Genomic DNA, 10,684 nt, shown 5'->3' on the forward strand with positions numbered 1-10,684 from the left:
GATAGCCACCAGAATCATTGTCTAATGAGCATCTGGGTAAGAGTCGTCACAGGATGACAAACGACGTAAGATGAGTGATCCCACTGCAGAACATGTGTCCGGACAGATAATGGAACAAATAACCAACCTGAAGGGCACGAGGCTGGAGACGTGGTGTTGCATAGCGCTGAGTGGACTTTGGCCTCCACCTCCAGAATACTATGCCCACCACATAAGTGGAGGGTAGAATGGTATCCTGTGTGACAGTGGAGGTCTCCACTTCAAAACATCGAGAGAGAGATTCGTGCTTGATGTTTTTTAGAGCCCGGGCGATACGACGGAAAATAATGCCCAACGGGCCTGCCTAGATTTGAGATGTTTGCCATTACGAATATACTCTAGGTTCTTATGATCTGTCCAGATCACAAAAAGTACCCCCAAACCCTCTAACCAGTGATGCCACAGCCAATAATTCTCAGTTGCCAACGACGTAATTCCATTTTGCTGGGGTTAAACGATGCAAAAATCCACACAGATACATCTTTCCTTCCAAGGAGGAGCGCTGGAACAGGACGGCTCAGGACGCATCCACCTCCACCACAAACTGATTTGCAGGATCAGGAGTAAAAATAAGTGCTTAGAAAACCACTTTAATTTTGAAAAAGCCTCCTCGTCTACCAAGGACCAACAAAAATCAGTGCGAGTGGAGGTGAGATCCGTCAAAGGTGAAACAAGCTGACTGTAATTCCTAATAAACCTCAGATAAAAATTAGCGAACCCTAGAAACCACTGCAAGGCCTTGCGAGACTCTGGGTTTGGCCGGATACAGCCTCTACCTTAGTCAGGTCCATGCACACTCCCTCATACGAAACAATTAACACCAGAAATGGAACCGGCTGCACATGAAAAGCACACTCCTCCAACTTGATGAAAAGGCAATTCTCTAACAGTCGCTGGAGCACCCGCCTGACGTGCTGCACATGGTCCTGGATATTCTGGGAGAAGAATATTTTTTAGATAAACAAACATGAACCGATCGACCATGTCTCGAAGCACATCATTCATGAGCCCCTGGAAGACGGTGGGGGAGTTGACCAATCCGAAAGGCATAACCAAATATTCAAAGTGTCACCTATGGGTGTTAAATGTCATCTTTCACTCATCCCCCACCCTAATTCAGACATGGTGATAAGCATTGCATAGGTTCAACTTCGTAAAGATGGATGCCCCCTGCAAGAGTTCAAAGGCTGAGGACATCAACGGCAAAGGATAACGATTCTTTATCGTGATGTCATTCAGCCCCCGATAATCTATACAGGTTCAAAGCAAACCATCCTTCTCCATGAAGAAGAACCCTGTCCTTGCCAGCATGGAGGAAGGGCGAATGATACCGGTTGCCATTGATGTACCTGTTCATGACCTCCCTCTCAGAAGCTGAGAGCGAATACAGCCATCCCTGAGGCAGTTAATTGCCAGGGAGCAATACGATAGTATAGTCATACGGGCGATGACGAGGAAGGGTTGCAGCACGAGACTTGCTAAGATCGAGGTATCTCGACGGCACTCGGATAAGTCTGCTGGTTTATCCTGCAATGAAACACAAAACTGGACAGGGGAAACAGCAGAGTTAAGACAGTGTGACAGACAATAAGGACTCCAAGCAAGAACAGTGTTGGTTGACCAATCGATGTGTGGGTTGTGCTTTACCAACCAAGAATGCCCCAACATTCTTGTTGCGTAAAAAACTGTGTTGCGCTCACTAGTAACCCCTCTCCTACCGACGAGTGATGTCTTTTAATGGACAGGCAGCAGCAAGGTGACCCGGGGCAGCAAAATACAGACACAGTACATTAATAAGATGCCTCTATTCCTCCCTACAGGAGATTTGAATCCTGGGGACTTGCAAGGGTTCATTATCAGGTCGATGCTCAGGCGAGTAGGCTGGCGAGGCAGAGCAGGCAGGATGATCTACTGCCACAGCAGGTGTAAAGCAGCGAGGATGGCGACGTAGAGCGAGGTGTTTATCGACTCAAATAGCCAAATCCACCAAATTGTATAAGCGTTTGGTAAATCCAATTAATAAATCTCATCCAAAATGTCATCAGAAAGCCCATGCAGAAAGCGAATTCTCATAGCTTGATCATTACATTCACAAGAAGTAGCAAGAGTGCGAAACTCGATTCACAACACGTCGATCTCCTTGGGAGAGTCCAGACAAAATCCTCACCACCTTCCGACCTTGAGCTGAGTGATCAAATACTTGGTGGAGCTACAAAATACATTTCTGATATGAAGCATAGCAGGGATGTTGGTTGTCCCACATAATAGTGCCCCATTCACTAGCCCTACTGGTGAGGAGTGTAGAGACACAAGCCACCATCATGGTATCCGAGGTGAATGTGGAGGGTTGCAACGTAGGAACAGGGAACACTGTGAGATGGATGCACTGCAGGATTCAGCCTCACCTGAATATGGGGTAGGATACGAATGTGGGCTTCAAAACATCCAGAATACACAGGCGTCACGGGGCTGGTGAAGACAGCTCCCACAGGGATTCAGGAGTCAGAGATGGGCAGAGCTGTTGCACATAGGAGTTGAGATCGGTGAGACATGAGACCATCGCCTCCAAATCCTAGTTAGCGGCAGCAATCTGGTCTTGCTGACGTCCCAGCAGATCTCCCAGCTAAGAAAGGGCGGAGCGGAGAGATCCTCTGCTGGGTCCATGTTGTTGCCAAATTATTCTGTAACATGTAGGTGTTGGACAGAATGACACAGGAGCAGATGTAACAGTTCCAAAAATATATATTAATAAAGTCAGTAATGCGGCACTGCACAGAGTAGAGAGTAGTGTGTTTGTCAGTGGAGTGTGTGCGTCATGGAAGCCAGGAGGAGCTTGGCAGAATCCTCAGATGAAGCTCGGCGATGGCAATACGACAAGTAATCAGTGGAATGATTGGCGCTATCCTGAGAACAATGAAAGTTCCCATGGAAATGCAGATCATGCCAGTCGAGCGTGCCTGCGAAACACATGGGAGAGAAAATGACAAAACAAACCTGCAGGCTTAAAAGAATCCTGACAGTAATGAGTTCCACTTAAGAGTTAAATCTTTTATGACAGAACACAAGACTAAAGACTGTTTAGAATTTGTTCTTCAGTATATCCATGTTATTCCACTAAACAATAGAACTCATACAGAATTGAGCAAGGGATTTTGCAAGAGTATTATTATAATTACATTTTTATTTAATTTAGATTTTAAAACTCTTATTATTGAATGAAACTCACTAAATATGCTTAAAATTCAGGTAATCTATACCTGCTAACCAGTGGTTAAATTGGCTTTTGTAGGGAGGGGGAGCCCTTATTTACCGTGAATGGTCATCATTCAAAATCCCACCGTAAAATGACTTAGGGTTTTTACACCAATGGGGCTCTTTTTCCAGTATTAATGTGTAAGGTAGGGTTGAGTAGTTATTCAAACAAAGACAAATACTTCACAATTCACTTATTTTATTATAATTTTTATCTTGAATGTTAACAGGCAGGCAACGGATTTCAACGGAACATGTTTGAAAATATTGCAAGCCAGAGACGAATATGTAGCTAAATGTATTTTTTATTTAGAAACGTTGAAGTCCCTTCGCACCTGTATGTAAATGTAACTCTTGCAGTAATTATTTATCATATTCATGCAGCCTGTGTTATTCTGTTGAGTGTTGAAAACCATCGAGGAGAAACGCATCATGACACTTTTAGCATGTAAACGGGTAAAGAAAAAAAAAGAGTAAACTCGCCCGCTTTGCAAGAAACATTAAACGTTCTATAAAGTTTTTTTATTATTATTAGTAAAACTGAATAATAAATTAACAGGGAAGTAGAGTTGGAAAAAAAATATAATCTCTGCCTTTATTGAGTTTTGTAATGCCTGATAGAAAAGTATCTATCTTTGAGAGCAATATAATACTTTAGGCAATTGCAGAATAGTCCCATTAGTCACAGATACACTTCAGAAAATTGAGTACACAACTATTTCTGGCCTTAAAAGTTACAAAAACCAAATCAATGCAGAACATTGTATCACAAAAGCATTACAATGTGGCCCCCCCATGCACTACTTAAAACCCGATGTGGCCCCTTTACCAAAATAGTTAAAAATATTAATAATTACACACATCACCTTTACAAATTTGTTTCAGGATTTTACAGTAAAAGTAACTGTTATATTTTGACAAAATATTTCAGTTTCAAATGAAATAACCTAAAGGTAAAATTTATTAGACATCAACAGTGGCAGTTTAAAGTTTCAAGATGTGTTTCAGCTAGTATTTATTTTTCATAAATACATTCATTTATTATTATTATTACTATTATTTAAGACTAGCACACTGACCTAACCATGGTAATGAGGAGCCTTTCCTTCTGTGTAATATGTGTATAAATATTAGGTAACAAATGGGATAATAATGGGCTCATGTACAGACAGGAGCAGTCTGGCGTCACTGTCGTGCACCTACAGTATATGCAAACTGTTAAAAATCAATATATTACTTTAGATGCTCACGCAGCTGATGTTATTCTTCATTTAGTAGTTCATTTAACATGTAAACTAACATGCTTTAGTTATATAACATGTTCTAGCTACATGCTATTTTTATATTCGATCGCTCTAGCCGTTAGCGGGATTCCATGGTAACGTCGCTGTCTTAGAATTGTGACAGTTCTCTTACGAGAGGTTCTCTCGTCTTGCGTAAGCTAGCTTACGCTACGGGAAAGATTAATCTTTTCTGAGATACTGAAGCCAAAAAATTATCCTTAATTTTTGTATCCATCTCTTCAACGAAGCTCTTCGCATCTCTGAACTGGAAGCCGCGTCGCCGTTCGAGGGGCATCAAGCAAGCGTGGACAGCGCTCGAAGAAGCCGGCCGTCTTCGCCACCTTCAGCCGTCCTGCGAGCTACGCCATCCGGCGGCGTATCCTTTTAAAGCAAGCTAGTTCTTATGAACTTCACAAAAAGTACTGGCGTCTTTTTAAAGATGCCTCGCTCCACTTGCGCCTCATGCCGCGCCCCTCTCAGCACCGGAGACCGCCACGTCATCTGCGCTCTCTGCCTGGGACTGGGGCATGCAGAGCTCGCCCTCACTGAAGGCGGATCGCGATCTCTGCGAGGAGCTTCCGATGTCGACCCTGTGGGCTCGACTTCGAGCGCTCAGGACCGAAGCCGCCGCGCCGCCTTCCATTCAGCCAGCGCAGTAAAAGCGCCGCTCTCAAAGGCTGCGGAACCAGTGGTAGAAGCGATTGCCTCGCGGAGCCCCTCCCTCGAGCATCGCCTTCACCCTCCCGCCCACCGGGATCGCGCAGTTGCCGCCCGGCGGCTGCTCTGCTGCCATCTCGGACGAAGAAGCAGAGGATAAGGGCTGTTCCATCATGGCTTCGGACAGCGAGGTGGTCAGGCTCACACGCCTCCTCCTCGGCCCAGGAATCCAGCAGGACCAGCGCCCGAGTCGAGGGGAACTAGCGCCTCCTCACACAGGCCGTCGACCGCCTCGGGCTCAGTGGTCACTGCCCCTGAGCAGGCTCCCAACAGACTCCACGCCGCACCTTTGCCCGCCCTCCGCGAGATGGCGGTCTAAGCTGGTGCTCCGTCTAAGGCCTGCAGAACTACTTCCGCCTGTGTTGGCGGCGCCTATACCGCCGCCCGGCCAAGCCGCATCTGCTCTGCATTCCATGGCCGTCTTACAGACAAAGGCTGTTTCAGATCTGACTAGCCGACTTGGGAGAAGCTGAACGCACTACGCGCCGCTCTCTCTGTCCGGTCTCTTCGGTTCCGCGGTGAGTGGCATTGTTGACCGTTTCTCGAAGCCCAAGCCATGAATCTCTTTCTGCCTCGTCGCGCTAGCTCCTCTGCAGGCCGCCCACATGACCAGCCTCCTGCACGAGCCTCTTCACAGCGCCCAGCTCAACAAGCCAGACTTCTCAGCGTCGACAGGGCGGCCGCCCTCGATCGCGCTCAGACAGCCGCCGCAGACCGCCGCCCCCCTGCGGGCCTCGGCCTAAGATTGTACTGAAACCTGAACAACTGAAGTCCTCCTAGCGTTGTTGAGAAAACGACGGCTCAGTCCCACCACGGCCGGACCACCGTCAAAGCTTCGCCCCCTGTCAGTCCCCTTCTCTCAGGCTACTGCAGTGGTGGATTCAGCAGCCAACAAGCCGGTGATACTACCCGTTTGCCTGCACTCAAACAATCCAGTGCTCACCCCTACACACAAGCATTACGCATCCCGTGTCCCTATCAGAGCACACTCACATAAGCGGTTACGACCCGCTCGAGTGTTAGAGTTAATAAACGCGCCCACGAGCCCGTGCGCGCCCCTCCTCTGCCCGCTCTGTCGCACGGCCAGCTGTATGTAAGTCCCGTACGCCCCCTGTCAGTCCCCTTCTCTCAGGCTACTGCAGTGGTGGATTCAGCAGCCAACAAGCCGGTGATATTACCCGCTTGCCTGCACTCAAGCGCCGTTTCCACGGCGACCCAAAATAAAGCCTTATGTGTAGAAAATGTGCCCACAATTCAGTGTTCACCCCTACACACAAGCATTACACGTCCGTGTCCCTATCAGAACACACTCACATAAAGCGGATACGACCGGCTCGAGTGTTAGGGTTAATACGCGCACCCACGAATCCGTCGCGGCGCCCATTCTCTGGCAGCTCTGTCACACGACCAGCCTTATGTGTAGAAAATGTGCCCACAATCTAGTGTTCACCTCTACACACAAGCATTACCGTTCCGTGTCCCCATCAGAGCACACTCAAAAGCGGTTCTGAACCACTTTCGAGTGTTAGAGTCAATAAATGCGCTCACGAATACGTCGTGCGCCCATTCTCTGCCCGCTCTGTCACACGGCCAGCAAACACTTCTCTGTATGTAAGTCCCGTGCCCGTGGCTATGCTTGCGCATCACTTAGCAGGCGTGACTCTTTCCCCATTCACCTCAATCGGAAGTCACTCACAGAACAGCCTGTCCATGCTGTCTGCGAGCAGTCCAGCATAAGCACAGTAAGCGGCTCACACATTCTGTTCAGCTCGCTGTGTGCGGCAATCAGAGCGATTTGGCCATTCACCCTCTAACATTACGCTTCAAAGCGTGGGAAGATATTCCAGGAATATCCGAATGGGTGTTAAGCACAATAAAACAGGGCTATTTGCTACAGTTCGATCGCCGTCCTCCTTGCTTCAGAGCGGCTCGAAACTACTTTGAACACGGAAGCAGCGTGCATGCTTCGTTCAGAAATAACAAACCTTCTGTGCAAAAGGGCCATAGAGAGTGCCGCCTCCCTGAGCGAGTCGGGGTTTTACAGCCGTTATTTTCTTGTCCCCAAGAAAGACGGCGGCCTCAGACCAATATTAGATCTCAGGGTTTTGAACAAAGCGCTTGCAAAAGACCGTTCAAAATGCTTACAACCAGCAAACTCCTCGCGCATGATGCGCCAGGGGACTGGTTTATTTCTCTCGATCTGAAAAATGCATACTTTCAGATTCAGATAAATCCCGTCACAGGCCATTCTTGAGATTACGCCGACGGCCAGGTTTATCAATACACCGTCCTTCCGTTCGGCCTGTCCTTAGCACCCCGTACTTTCACGAAGTGCATGGGCCTGGCGCTCGCACCCCTGCGGAGTCAGGGTTTGTGAATTCTGAACTATTTGGACGATTGGCTGATTTTGGCACAATCACATACGGAGCTTCTGTCTCACAGGACAGTTCTCCTCAGTCATCTGAACAGTTTGGGCCTTGCAGTCAATTGGACCAAGAGCTCACTACAGCCCAGTCAGGCAATTTCCTTCCTTGGAATAGAACTAGACTCAGTGGCAATGACGGCTCGCTTATCTACACAGCGCGCGCCGTGTGCAGCGACTAGCAGCGTCATTTCAGATGAACAGCCTCACACCTCTGAAGAAATTTCAGAGAGTGCTAGGCTACATGGCCTCAGCCGCAGCAGTACTTCAGCTGGGTTTACTGCACATGCACCCGCTTCAGCATTGGCTAAACACCGGCGTCTCGCCGGGCTTGGGCCACAGGCCGCCAGCCCATCAAGGTGACTCAGACCTGTATTTCAGCTCTGCAGCCCTGGACAGTGGCCGAATGGTATCAGCGGGGAGTGACAATGGGAGCTGTATCTCGCCGAAAAGTCATCTCTTCAGACAGCGTCCAACACGGGTTGGGGCGCGGTCTCGCGAGGGCTCTCCGGTTTTCAGCCTATGGTCAGTTCAGGAAAAGCTCCTTCACATAAATTGTCTGGAAATGATAGCGGTCGAGTGCGCGCTCGTGCGCTTTCTCCCGGTCATTCAGGGTCACCACGTCCTGGTCCGTTCGGACAACAGATCTGTGGTATCCTACCTAAACCGTCAGGGCGGTGTCAGATCCAGGAACCTCTTCCATCTGACGAAACGCATACTGAGTTGGTCCCAGTGCCACCTGCGCTCGCTGAGGGCGACGCGCGTGCCAGGCCACCTGAGCGGCGGCCCGGACAGGCTGTCCAGAGACAATATTCCCCAGGGAATGGTCCCTGCACGCTCAAACAGTCCAGGCGTTATGGCACCTATTCGGCAGAGCGGAGATAGACCTCTTTGCGTCCAAAGAGAACTCTCACTGCCCAATATTTTTCTCGAGCGAGGACAGCTGGCCCAGGACTGGCCCAGGCGCCCGCTTTACGCCTTCCCTCCCGTCTCGCTATTGCCACAGGTAATGCAGAGGATCAGGGAAGCAGCGTCACTCGGTGCTCCTCATAGCCCCGCGTTGGGAGAATCAGACATGGTTCCCGGAGCTTACGCAGCTGTCACTGACAGCGCCGTGGCCCATCCCAGTGAGAGCAGATTTCCTCTCTCAAGCTTGCGGCACAATCTGGCATCCCCACCCAGAGCGCTGGGCGCTGCGTGCGTGGGTGATCAACGACTACCCGTCACTCTGCCAGAAGGAGTAATAAACACCATCATACACGCTAGAGCCCCTTCCACGAGAAGACTCTATGCGTCAAAATGGTCTGTGTTCTCAAAATGGTGCAACGACCGAGACCTGGACCCGCGGACATGTGGGGTGTCGTCGCTGCTCGTATTTCTACAAGAGCTGCTGGATAAGGGCAGATCCCCATCCACGCTCAAAGTGTATGTGGCGGCCGTTGCGGCGTTCGCTGAACCCCTGCACGGCCAGTCATGGGGTAAAAACGAGCTGGTCATCCGCTTCCTCAGGGAGCTAGAAGGATGAACCCCCGCGCCCCCATCGGTTCCTATCTGGGATCTTTCTATAGTTCTCGAAACTATGAATGCCCCCTTTCGAACCACTTCAATCCGTGGATTTGAAATACCTTTCACTCAAAACCGTTTTCTGACTGCCCTGTCATCAGTCAAGCGTGTGGGAGAGCTTCACGCGCTGTCTGTCAGCGCTGCGTGTCTTGAGTTTGGACCAAGTGACTCCAAGGTCATTTTAAAGCCTAGACACGGCTATGTTCCCAAGGTGATCGGTACTCCTTTCAGAGCACAGGTCATTTCCCTATCGGCGCTGCCAGCACCCGATAGCGAACGCGACGCCAATCCCCTTTGCCCGGTCAGAGCACTGAGATTGTATACTGCGCGCTCCGCCGCTTTCAGATGCTCTGAGCAGCTTTTCGTTTCGTTCGGAGGGCGCACCAAAGGTCTCGCCGCCTCGAAACAGACACTATCTAGATGGATAGTGGACGCTACTTCCCCCTCCACCTTTGTCAGATTTTACAATATGGAAGTGCCCGCTCTGCAGGCAAAACTACTAGCGGTTTAATACGCTACAGCTCCCCTGGTGAGCTGCACTGATGGGACACATTCCACACAGACCGGCACCGCCGCTCTGTCGTTCCCTTCCCACTATGTGCTTATGTATTACACAATCAATGACCCGCATTCTTGCCGGCCAAATATTATTTCCCCACTCATAAGGGCTCCCCGGGTCCCCCTTAATTCCCTGGGGCTCATACAGTGGATGCTTGGCGCGCACGGCGTTGACAATGGGTTCCCGTAGCGTAAGCTAGCTTACGCAATACGAGAGAACCTCTCGTAAGAGAACGTATCGGTTACCTAACGTAACCTCTCTAGATGAGGGAACGAGTATTGCGTAGCCGGCCGTGCTCGCGCCACGAGCGACTTTTCGCTTCAGTCAATGAAAACCAGGGTTCCAGCCTACGAACTACGCTTATATGCACTCTAGTCACGCCCATTTTGGCGGGCTTTGTTGCAGTGAGCGCACGGACGCCTCTCATTGGATGTGAGTTCGCCCAAGCTCGTCTATAGGCTGCAGCAGTTGCCGCAGAGCAACCTATGAGCTCGCTAGCTAGCCCGCTCAAGGTCTGCAGCTGCCGCACTGCGTTGACAATGGATAAAAAAATTAAGGATAATTTTTTGGCTTCAATATCTCAGAAAAGATGAATCTTTCCCGTAGCGTAAGCTAGCTTACGCAATACTCGTTCCCTCATCTAGAGAGAACCGAGGTTACGTTAGGTAACCGATACGTTTTCCCTTGATGGCTGTGGGCGGGGTGCTGAACCAGCGATTAATGCATTTATGACGTCTGATAATTCCATGTAGCCTGGGTGTCTCTGTGTAGTCTTGCTAATTACTCAGTCTCATATGCCATGTATTTGCCAGGAGTCACGAGATGAAAAATAATTTAAGTGGAATAACA

The sequence above is a fragment of the Xyrauchen texanus genome, chromosome 25, assembly GCF_025860055.1.
Source record: "Xyrauchen texanus isolate HMW12.3.18 chromosome 25, RBS_HiC_50CHRs, whole genome shotgun sequence".
Classification (NCBI taxonomy): Eukaryota; Metazoa; Chordata; class Actinopteri; order Cypriniformes; family Catostomidae; genus Xyrauchen; species Xyrauchen texanus.